This window comes from Haliotis rufescens, unplaced genomic scaffold (genome assembly GCF_023055435.1).
Source record: "Haliotis rufescens isolate VD_foot unplaced genomic scaffold, xgHalRufe1.0.p SCAF_1, whole genome shotgun sequence".
NCBI classification, from domain to species: Eukaryota; Metazoa; Mollusca; class Gastropoda; order Lepetellida; family Haliotidae; genus Haliotis; species Haliotis rufescens.
The window spans coordinates 10,359,465-10,372,440 of record NW_025963779.1 but is presented as its reverse complement, the minus strand read 5'-3'; the positions used below and the strand labels follow the sequence as shown (position 1 = coordinate 10,372,440).

At 43.0% G+C, this 12,976-nt stretch overlaps 1 long non-coding RNA gene across 1 annotated transcript; it reads right to left on the bottom strand.

The window, feature by feature from the left end:
- Positions 1-1,751: 1,751 nt before the first annotated feature.
- LOC125371734 lies at positions 1,752-3,703 on the bottom strand. The gene is made up of 2 exons (XR_007217756.1): positions 3,572-3,703; positions 1,752-2,127 (listed from the first exon to the last, which is right to left on the bottom strand). It is a non-coding gene; the product is annotated as an uncharacterized LOC125371734 (long non-coding RNA).
- Positions 3,704-12,976: the final 9,273 nt, after the last annotated feature.

Genomic DNA, 12,976 nt, shown 5'->3' with positions numbered 1-12,976 from the left:
TAGTGCTGACAACAGTACTGAACAGGTCCAGGTTAGCGTTGGCAGCAGTACTAAACAAAGACGGGTTAGTGCTGACAACAGTACTGAACAGGTCCAGGTTAGCGTTGGCAGCAGTACTAAACAAAGACGGGTTAGTGCTGACAACAGTACTGAACAGGTCCAGGTTAATCTTAACTCAAGTACTAAAAATGTAACACCAAATTAGCCTTGATTTCAGTATTAAACGGGTCAAGGTTAATTTTGACTTCAGTACTAAACAAAGTCGGCCTAATATTTCAATAATATTTATTTCGCCGATATAATCCTATAATTCGTGTACTTTTATGTATTTGTATTGCAATCAGTACTATTAATCATTAATCCAACTCTATGTAAATTAGCAATTACTCGGCGGTAGTCTTGGTTTGTAACATGGACGTTGAATATGACCGTAGGCACTTTGTCGGGGTATAGGTTTTAACGGGGGATATATATGTTTCCATTTATATATGAGGTCAGCATCTCGCCATCCTGATATGTATTTATAAAACAAAATATTTTGTTCATGATAACATTTATGTATGATATATTTCATGTTCTTGTACTCTTGTATCATCGTGTGTGGTTTTAAGAGAATAAAAACCTTTGAACCTTTGACACGTGGCAGTCTCACCGTGACTCGCCCCTTAGAGATAAATTGACAATGCCTTGTATTAGTCGAGAGTGGACTCAGGGACGGCAGCGAGAGGATGGTCGACCTAGGCCAGGGAGATGTTTACTGGAAACCATCATCATGATAATGATGTAGCTGCATGACTTCACAGAATATATGTTGTGGATACAGATGGACTTGTGTTGTCAATTGCAGGAGTATCCGGTACAGCACAAACATCTACCTCGGATACTATATAAACTCTTGAAAAGACATAGGCCCAATAGTCTCACACACATGTAAATCTTTTATCCGAATACAGCGATTGGGAATACAGTAAAGTACGGTTATAACGAACACGCTTATAACGAACTGACGGATATAACGAACTTACTTTTTTGTCCCTAACATTTGCTGTAGTTATGTTGTATATATGCTTATAACGAACTAAAATTAGTGGTCCCTTTGAGTTCGTTATAACCGTAGTTTACTGTATATAACACATGGTATATGAGTGATACATCATAATGTGACATCTGTTAAAGTACTTAGATTTGTTTTGTCTTGTTTCATTACTTTAACATGTATTTGTAGTTTTTAAGCAATATTACACAGTTCGAAAATAGAAGCATGTATACATATTTGGATTTTGACCATACAGTCAAATATAGATGCAGATATACACATCTCCTATTGCATTAAAATAATCACATGTTAAGATAAAACGGTATTCATCCTCAATCCCGAGAATATAGAGGACATTCACGTGAACATAAATATCTGTAATCTGGATTGTGTCACTATTCTGCCGGTGTTTTATTATATAGAACTGATTAAGGGGTCGATGACTTAAAGGTGATATTGTTCACATCCTTTAATATATTTTTATGTAATTTCAAATATTTCCACCTCACGGTAATAACATCAGTTTTCAACTGTCATAATCCATATTCGTTAATACCGGCTCAGATTATTACATAAATAAATGTATGTGGTTAGCGCAACTGCGAATGCTTTTAGGAGTATAGTTCTTAGTCCACTCTCCTCTTGTGTTTTTATCTGATTTGTTCATTCACTTTTGTTGATTTTGTCGTTCCAAATGAAACTACAAAAAGATTGATTCAGACAGACAGACAGACAGATTTATTCAGTAATCAGGCCTCCAGCCCATAATACATGTCGACATAATGTAGATCATACATGCTTATATACTATGGCGTTATGTTAAGACAAATAGTTTTAGAATACGTTGAATAGATTGATTCAAAGCTTTGATAATCTCTTCTATTCTACAACATGACCTTTTTCGCCTTTATTTACAGTAAACAGAGGTTTTATAGGAATAGTTTCGCTTTCAGAGTGTTGTTTGTCGTGACGTATATGGCGACGCTCCAGAAACATCCGAGAGTCTTGCTTGACTGGCGCTAACAGTGTAATGAAGTACAGCATGTGACGAACATTGAACCGGTCACGGTTGGCTTCTTGCCGGATCTAACCTGAATACAAGACACGTGGTACGTTCAGTACTCGGATGTGACTGCCACTCGGCTGTGTCATCGGCCGTCACGAAGGCAGACGCTGAATGAAATACAATACCCCGGGCTTTATACGTTCACCCATCCCAAAGATCAATGTTGATAGTACAGTCATGTGAATCTGTGCTTGTATAAATGAATACGTAAATATTTTATTCATGTTTTCATTTTGTTTATACCTGTGTTGAAATAAATATGCCATTTTGTTGATATGAGTAGAATAGAATATAGAATAGGTCTTCAGCAACCCATGCTTGCTGTATAAGGCGACTATACTTGTCGTTGTAAAAGGCGACTATGCTTGTCGTAAGAGGCGACTAACGGCATCGGGTGGTCAGGCTTGGTGATGCATGTCATCGTATCATATTTACGTAGATCGCTCATGATGTCAATCACTGGATTTTTTGGTCAAGACTCGATTATTTACAGACCACCGTCAAACAGCTCGAATTTGCTGAGTGCGGCGTTAAACAACAAACTCTATACCCTATCTAATGTACACGTAATCTCCTTCACTCTACACAATATGCGACTGCCTCCGTTGTCTAGTGGTAGAGCGTCCGCAAGGAAAGCGGGAGGTCGGGGTTCGATTCCCGGTCACTCGAGTCATACCAAAAGACCTTAAAATGGTACTTGTTGTTACCCTGTCTGGCGCTCGGCATTAAGGAGCTGAAACAAGGACATGTCGGCTGGGAATGAGTATACTGTGTCTGAGTGGGGTATTCATGTCAAACTGCGGCATGGTATCTCAGTGGCTTAGCACTATATATTCGGCATTAAGCTAGACGAGTACAAGCAGCCACACACATACGCGCACACACACACACACACTCAGCCCCCCCCCCCCCCCCCAGCTCTCACTCACACACACACACACTCACACACACACACACACACACACACACACACACACACACACACACACACACACACACACACACACACACACACACACACACACACACACACACGTCGCATTAACCTCGGAAAAAATGAGTAGTTGGAAGTCATTTATTCACGATCTTGTACCAAACATTTCAACTTTTCAATTAATTTATATGACAAGGTAATATAATTTTTTTTTTGATAAACATATACATCCTTGTTCAGGGCTCTATCTTTCCAAAAGTCCCAGTCAGCATGTATTTATCATGTGCAATAGATTGATAAAATACTCGTTTAGTACCCCATGCATTGTGAATATCAGCTTGGATCATTAATAAAGGCTACAAAGCGTTATGGTTAATTTTGTAAATACCTTCCACAATGCACAATACATATGAATAGGATGTTTAGACGAAGTGTAAAACTAGGGTGTGTTTCACGTAGGAGATATCCTCGTAACTCCCCATTCCTTAAAAATAATGGGACTCGGCTGCATTATTGTAAAGGAAAGGAGACTTACCCGGACCTTCCCCTCTACATGACACTCGTGAGTGTCCACATAGTTCTACCCGCACACCCGGATACACTTCCTTGTGTAGTGGCCTAGATTAGACCGGTCGACTGGAGGTTTGACAGGGCGATTGAAACACGCCACTGATATGAATGTAGACGTATGACTACGGGGTATACTGAATAGGATTCTTACCAACTGAGGGTCAAACAACCGCGTCAGGTGAGCAAACGAGCTCGAGTAAACAACTGAACTACGCTAACCCGTATTAGTTGTTTTTCGTGATCCTGGTATAACGTGCATCATCCACACCACTTTATATAACAATATCATCCATATACCACTTCATATACCGTAACATCACTTCAAATGAAACTGTGTGTATCATCCACACCAATTCATATACCAGTATCATCCACACCAATTCATATACCAGTATCATCAATATCACTTCATATACTAGTATAATCAATACCACTTCATATAACTGTATCATCAATACCACTTCATATACCAGTATCATCAATACCACTTCATATACCAGTATCATCACTTTCCATACCAGTGTGTATCAGCCATATCACTTAATACAACTGCCTACCAGCCTTACCATCCATAACTGTATTAACCATACCGTTTTCTATAACGGTGTGTATAATCCATACCACTTTATATAAGTCTCACTTTCTATACCAGTGTGTAGCAGACATGCCACTTCCTATACCAGTGTGCAGCAGACATACCACTCCCTATACCAGTGTGTAGCAGACATACTACTTCCTATACCAGTGTGCAGCAGACATACTACTTCCTATACCAGTGTGCAGCAGACATACCACTTCCTATACCAGTGTGCAGTAGACATACCACTTCCTATACCAGTGTGCAGCAGACATACCACTTCCTATACCAGTGTGCAGTAGACATACCACTCCCTATACCAGTGTGCAGCAGACATACCACTTCCTAGACCAGTGTGTAGCAGACATACCACTTCCTATACCAGTGTGCAGCGGACATACTTCCTATACCAGTGTGCAGCAGACATACGACTTTCTATACCAGTGTGCAGCAGACATACTTCCTATACCAGTGTGCAGCAGACATACCACTTCCTATACCAGTGTGTAGCAGACATACCACTTCCTATACCAGTGTGCAGCAGACATACTTCCTATACCAGTGTGTAGCAGACATACCACTTCCTATACCAGTGTGCAGCAGACATACCACTTCCTATACCAGTGTGCAGCAGACATACCACTTCCTATACCAGTGTGCAGCAGACATACTTCCTATACCAGTGTGTAGCAGACATACCACTTCCTATACCAGTGTGCAGTAGACATACCACTTCCTATACCAGTGTGCAGCAGACATACCACTTCCTATACCAGTGTGCAGCAGACATACTTCCTATACCAGTGTGCAGTAGACATACCACTTCCTATACCAGTGTGCAGCAGACATACTTCCTATACCAGTGTGCAGTAGACATACCACTTCCTATACCAGTGTGCAGCAGACATACTTCCTATACCAGTGTGCAGCGGACATACCACTTCCAATACCAGTGTGCACTAGACATACCACTTCCTATACCAGTGTGCAGCAGACATACTTCCTATACCAGTGTGCAGCGGACATACAACTTCCAATACCAGTGTGCAGCAGACATACCACTTCCTATACCAGTGTGCAGCAGACATACTTCCTATACCAGTGTGCAGCGGACATACCACTTCCAATACCAGTGTGCACTAGACATACCACTTCCTATACCAGTGTGCAGCAGACATACCACTTCCTATACCAGTGTGCAACAGACACACCACTTCCTATACCAGTGTGCAGTAGACATACCACTTCCTATACCAGTGTGCAGCAGACATACCACTTCCTATACCAGTGTGCAGCAGACATACCACTTCCTATACCAGTGTGCAGCAGACATACCACTTCCTATACCAGTGTGCAGCAGACATACTACTCCCTATACCAGTGTGCAGCAGACATACTACTCCCTATACCAGTGTGCACTAGACATACCACTTCCTACACCAGTGTGCAGCAGACATACCACTTCCTATACCAGTGTGCAGCAGACATACCACTTCCTATACCAGTGTGCAGCAGACATACCACTTCCTATACCAGTGTGTAGCAGACATACCACTTCCTATACCAGTGTGCAGCAGACATACCACTTCCTATACCAGTGTGCAGCAGACATACCACTTTCTATACCAGTGTGCAGCAGACATACCACTTCCTAGACCAGTGTGTAGCAGACATACCACTTCCTATACCAGTGTGCAGCAGACATACCACTTCCTATACCAGTGTGCAGCAGACATACCACTTCCTATACCAGTGTGCAGCAGACATACCACTTCCTATACCAGTGTGCAGCAGACATACCACTTCCTATACCAGTGTGCAGCAGACATACCACTTCCTATACCAGTGTGCAGCAGACGTACCGCTTCCTATACCAGTGTGTAGCAGACATACCACTTCCTATACCAGTGTGTAGCAGACATACCACTTTCTATACCAGTGTGCAGCAGACATACCACTTCCTAGACCAGTGTGTAGCAGACATACCACTTTCTATACCAGTGTGCAACAGACACACCACTTCCTACACCAGTGTGCAGCAGACATACCACTTTCTATACCAGTGTGTAGCAGACATACTTCCTATACCAGTGTGCAGCAGACATACCACTTCCTATACCAGTGTGCAGCAGACATACCACTTTCTATACCAGTGTGCAGCAGACATACCACTTCCTAGACCAGTGTGCAGCAGACATACCACTTTCTATACCAGTGTGCAGCAGACATACCACTTCCTATACCAGTGTGCAGCAGACATACCACTTTCTATACCAGTGTGCAGCAGACATACCACTTCCTAGACCAGTGTGTAGCAGACATACCACTTCCTATACCAGTGTGCAGCAGACATACCACTTTCTATACCAGTGTGCAGCAGACATACCACTTCCTAGACCAGTGTGTAGCAGACATACCACTTCCTATACCAGTGTGCAGCAGACATACCACTTCCTATACCAGTGTGCACTAGACATACCACTTCCTACACCAGTGTGCAGCAGACATACCACTTCCTAGACCAGTGTGTAGCAGACATACCACTTCCTATACCAGTGTGCAGCAGACATACCACTTTCTATACCAGTGTGTAGCAGACATACTTCCTATACCAGTGTGCAGCAGACATACCACTTCCTATACCAGTGTGCAGCAGACATACCACTTCCTATACCAGTGTGCAGCAGACATACCACTCCCTATACCAGTGTGCAGCAGACACACCACTTCCTATACCAGTGTGCAGTAGACATACCACTTCCTACACCAGTGTGCAGCAGACATACCACTTCCTATACCAGTGTGCAGCAGACATACCACTTCCTACACCAGTGTGCAGCAGACATACCACTTCCTATACCAGTGTGCAGCAGACATACCACTTCCTATACCAGTGTGCAGCAGACATACCACTTCCTATACCAGTGTGCAGCAGACACACCACTTCCTATACCAGTGTGCAGCAGACATACCACTTCCTACACCAGTGTGCAGCAGACATACTTCCTAGACCAGTGTGTAGCAGACATACCACTTCCTATACCAGTGTGTAGCAGACATACCACTTCCTATACCAGTGTGCAGCAGACATACTTCCTAGACCAGTGTGTAGCAGACATACCACTTCCTATACCAGTGTGTAGCAGACATACCACTTCCTATACCAGTGTGCAGCAGACACACCACTTCCTATACCAGTGTGCAGCAGACACACCACTTCCTATACCAGTGTGCAGCAGACACACCACTTCCTATACCAGTGTGCAGCAGACACACCACTTCCTATACCAGTGTGCAGCAGACACACCACTTCCTACACCAGTGTGCAGCAGACATACCACTTCCTACACCAGTGTGCAGCAGACATACCACTTCCTATACCAGTGTGCAGCAGACATACCACTTCCTACACCAGTGTGTTAGGTGGGGTAACAATCAGATACATGCCAGCCTGGGTCGACTCATGGGTAGTCGGAGTAGCTCTTTATGATGTTATGCCCGTTTCTTCTTTTCCTAATATCGGATATTATTCATGTCTGTTTGCTACACTTGACACGGTATGTACAACGAATGTTGTCGGAATATTGTTGAAAGTGCCTATTAAAAGTATACTTATCGCAACACAAGCCCTAAGTCACACTGAATGACGATGCAAGCTGTTTATTGATGACTCAGCTGGTTCTACATCCTCATGGACAGCTCACCCGGCCAAGCCGCCAGATCTCCTAGCAACTACTATATCCACAGCGCCAACGGCTGGCTAGTCTCGGACACCTGAGTTTTTCCAGGAAACCCAGAAGTGATTGACGTCATGGAAAATATATGTGTACGGTCGTTCAAATACTGCTGAGTAACGGTAAGATGAATGGCGTCTGTCCCCGTACCCGGACCTGGCGTTGTTCTGACCGACACGATAATCACTAACCAACGGCTATACCCAGGCAGACTCACCTGGTTGATATTGATTAATACACACGCACAACACAGAGACAGAGACAGGCTTTCATGGGGGTGCAGTAACAAGTTTGATGTTAGATCAAGGGCGGATGCTGCATTTTGAAAAAAAGGTGTGTGTGTGTGTGTGTGTGTGCGTGTATGTGTGTGTGTCGGGAGGGACGGAGGATGTCAAAATTCTCTCAGCGTTGGGTGTGTGGAGGATTGGGGAACAAGACTCGGGCGGATTGTCAGTCCTTGTAATTTGACCAAGTCATTAAAACTCCTCAAATTTAATGAATGACGTATCAATACAGAAGCTGGGAATTAACCAAATTACACAATGATGATGTCTGTTTCACTAAATGCACTAATTACAGCATCTTCATCTTTATTAAGACTTACAGAGGAGACCGCATCAGCAGTCTAGTGGGTTAAGTGCCAGCCCGGAGAGCGCTAGGTCGGAAGTTCGATCCCTCGCGGCGGCATACCAAAAGATGTCATGATGGTACTTGTTTTTTCCCAACCTGGCGCTCGTCATTGATGGGGATACAAGGACTGGGTGCTGTTGTACAGAACGACCTCAGCACTAAGATTACCTTATGTTAACCTTAGTAACTAAGTTTAACCTTAGTAAAGGTCGGGTCGGAGTCTGATCGATGTAATGTGTTGAACTGCGGCTTTGTACCTGTGTGGACTAGCACTATAAAGTCGGCAGTTTGTTATCAACATAGATCTAGTCATACAAGCGTAACACCATCCGCAGTTCAGCATTAGTAATGCCACTTGTTAATAACACCGAGCCAGAAAGTGGGTAAGGGCATGAATGAATAAAGTCCATCTTAACAATGTTCCACGCATCACAGCATCAAAGGACCCTTTACAGCAAATACATCACCCGTGTACTGAGCGAGTGAGTGCTTATGACTTGACGCCGCTTTCAGCAATATTTCAACATGACATTGTACAATGTGTTTGACGCAAGTGAACGCTTTACCCACTAGACTATTAGTCTTTCCCGAGTAATGGAAAACCCCGAAAACCCCTGAACGATACCGATGACCAACTCAACACATTTGTCATAAGTCCCACCCACATTTCTAATCAGGTCCCGTATCCACTGTTTACCCGAACCGTGTTACAGGTGTTGAATGACGTGTTTACATTTAGTTCTCCGAGAAAGACCGGTACAAATCTCGGCCACCAGGACGTGGCTTCGGCTGCGACTTGCGTGACAGAAGTACTCTCCATGTCAATATTCTTATCTCTGCTTCTTCCGCATTGCTGAGAAGCGGTTAAACCTATTTCAATTAACAGCTCAACAATACCGATGTGTATTAATACTATTTACACTAACTCGCCAAACAAGGGCGGTATGTTAAGATGATTAGTATGGGAACCACGAAGACCATTACGTGCCATTCACATAGGTAACTAGATTGCACTCATATACCAAGTGACAGATCTAGAATGTTCCCAACTTTACAATCCTGCGTCGTATACAACATTCGCCAACAAAATCGTTTACAATTACATGGCAACGGACCCGTGAAGATCCGAGGTAGAATTGGTCGTCAGGAACCCATGCTTGTCGTAATACTCACTCACTCACTACAGACCGCAGTCATATAGCTGGAATAATGCTGTGTGCGGCGTTAAACATCACACAAACAAACAAACAAACATGGCAACGCTGATTGAGACGTGCTAGGGGGGTCTTCCCATTAGCTTGCTCGCCCTTGTCTTGAGCTTATGGTTGAATTGCACAATGCTTAATTGTCTGTCTGTTTGTTTGTAAAGCATGGCCCTTGTTAGGTGGACATGAAGTGATTTGTTTATTTGTTTGTTGTTTAACGCCGCACTCAGCCATATTCCAGCTATATGACGGCTGTATGTAAATAATCGAGTCTGGACCAGACAATCCAGTGACTGACATCATGAATATCGATCTACGCAACTGGGATACGATAACATGCATCAACCCAGTCACCGAGCCTGACCACCCGATCCGTCGCCTCTTACGACGTGAATAGTCGCCTCTTACGACAAGAAAAGGTTGCTGAAGACTATTTCTAACCGGATCTTCAGGGGTTAATCTAAACAATCATAAAGGTGGTCTGACGCCACAACTCTTTACTTTTTTATCTGAGTTTTGTAGGCCAATAAAGTAGGAAGAAGACTGTTGCCTTGTTTCAGCATCAACGCTAAATGTGTTGTGTCTCTGTGGTCTCAGTGAATCGTATACTCTTCAATATGATTTGTGTGAAAGAGTGAACGATCTTCTTCATCTCAATACAGGTCAAACCATGATGCAAACCATATAGTTCTATACAAACGAGTCACATAGGACACAAATACTACACATATATTGTAGTGATCATGTTTATATAAGACAAAAATCACCAATAAAACTAAAGTTGTGTGATTTTATGAATGATTCGTTCACATGATAAAAGCACATTGTCGAGAACCTCATTTTGCAAAGCGATATCTATGTACTGCCAGACAGTTACAACTTTTGAATGCGAAACAGACATCTTCATCTTTTCAATACTTGATAAGTGTGTAAGGTAAACACTCTTGGGCCTGACTTGGCAGATGACAAAGAGTTTGCGCTGTCCATTCTCAATGCTTACCACACTCACATGGTATCAGTTGTATTTACTGCACAACAAAGATCTGAGGACATCCCATTATGGGGTCACGTCAGACCGACCTTTCGCGAACTTTGACCGACCAATGGAATGACTGATAAGAAGTCAAAATTAGCCAGTCAGAAGGCAGCTTTAACACTAGTTTCAAACAGGCTACTACGCTTCTAAAAATATTTTACCATATTCTCGTTTAAAAAAATTAAAACTGAACAAAAGAACATTCTGGAATAGCTAATAGATGGTCTAAATTGTATGGATGAAGTCATAAACGGAATACCACCTGTTATATTTTTCAAGGTTGCATGATCAGAAAACACATTCCGACTGTTTGGTAAGCGAGGCTCTGATTTGGATGTCCTCAGATCTTTGTTTCCAGGTAGCATTTCAGAAACAACTGACCAAATGTTTTGATGACAATATCAGTCCCTTTACAGACACAGTAACAGATTATCAACAAGAATGCAATTGGTCCTAGCTACATTATCCTCTATATCTCCAGGGATCACACCCTGGTAAACCTACACCAACCCCTGGATCCATTCCCTGGTCACGGGATCTCAAATTACCTGCCCATGATTTCATAAGCCAATTTGATTTGTTACGTTAATGGACCAATCAGAATACAAGTTACAAACCAGCCTCAATGCTGTGGAGATTTAACATGGCGGCCAATCCCATATATTATGCCAGAAGTTGCGAGAAATTCAACATTGAAAAACTGACTGACACACAAAAGAAAGCCCTTAAACATCTTTTGATGGCAAGGATATCTTCATGTCCATTAACACTGGTTGTTGCAAGTCCCTTTGCTACCCAGCATTCCCACTTCTTTTTCTTTATCTTGACGTTTAATTGGTTGGTGACCCGTGTATAGAATAGGTCTTCAGCAAACCATGCTTGTCGTAAGAGGCAACTAACAGGATCAGGTGGTCAGGCTCCCTGACTTGGTCGATGCATGTCATCGTATCCCAACTACATAAAGCAGATTGATGCTCATGATGTCAATCACTGGTTTGTAGATTATTTACAGACCACCGTCATACAGCTTGAATATTGCTGAATGTGGTGTTAAACAACAAACAAATAATGAAACTAATTGGTTGGTAAAACGTTAATGAAAATCAAGGGCAGGTAATTTGCGATCACGAGAACCATGGAAATGTTTCCAGGGGGTAGTGTAGGTTTACCGAAATGCGAACCTTGAAGAAATAGAGGATGTGGCTACTTCCAAGATGTTCATTGTTTCAACCTTCCTCTGATCACAACAATCTCTCCAACACAGCCAGTCTCCAATACAGCTGATGTTCTTGTGTATGACACCAGTGTGAGATAACTGTGATCATCATACCTCGAGGTCATTGTATGTGACACTGAGATCATCATACCTCGACGTCATTGTATGTGACAATGAGATCATCATTATGTCATCGGGGGGCCCAGTTGTCTAAGGCGCCGCGATTCGCTGTGCAGAGTTGCGTCCCTTGGGCACACCAGAAACCTATGATTGTGGGTTCCAATCCCGGTTCGCCTCGATTATGTTTCTAGGTTTGTCAGCACCATACCCACGCTCGTGGGTTTCGCCGAAGTGGTTAACGTCTAAGACCTGCATCGCTTCGGGCTTTCCTCCCACATTAAGCTGACACACCGCGATATAACTGGAATACTGTTAAAAGCGGCATTAAACCCAACTCACTCACTCACTCACCCATTATGTCATCAAGATCATAGTGTGTGACATCAATGATCAATGTTCACTGTATTTCCTTGATGGTTTTTGAAGAATAGTGAGTTTCTCTGATCCATAGGAACTGTCCTTGAAACACCACAGATTATGATAGTAGTTGTGTCACTGTGAACATTCTGACCCTCGGCCTACTTCAGTTGTTTCCATGACAATGCCAGTGATTTGCTGGACGGCTGTAATGAGGGACGTGGTCTTCAGTAGCCCCTCCCACTGTCTCAGAATGCTCTCGTCAGGAAGGATGTCCGCTGAGTCTGGAAACCAAAGATGAGGATACAGAATGTATGCTGATTGCAAAGATTTATCCAGGATTCAAAACTAAACGTCCCTGGGTGCCGTTGTACAAAACAACCTAAGAGCTATGACTGTCGTAAGTCTTTGTTCAGATATGGGAGTTACAATCACCTTAGCACAAAGATCGCTCTGTACAACAGTACTCTGTCAGGCAAATTGGCAAAAAGATGT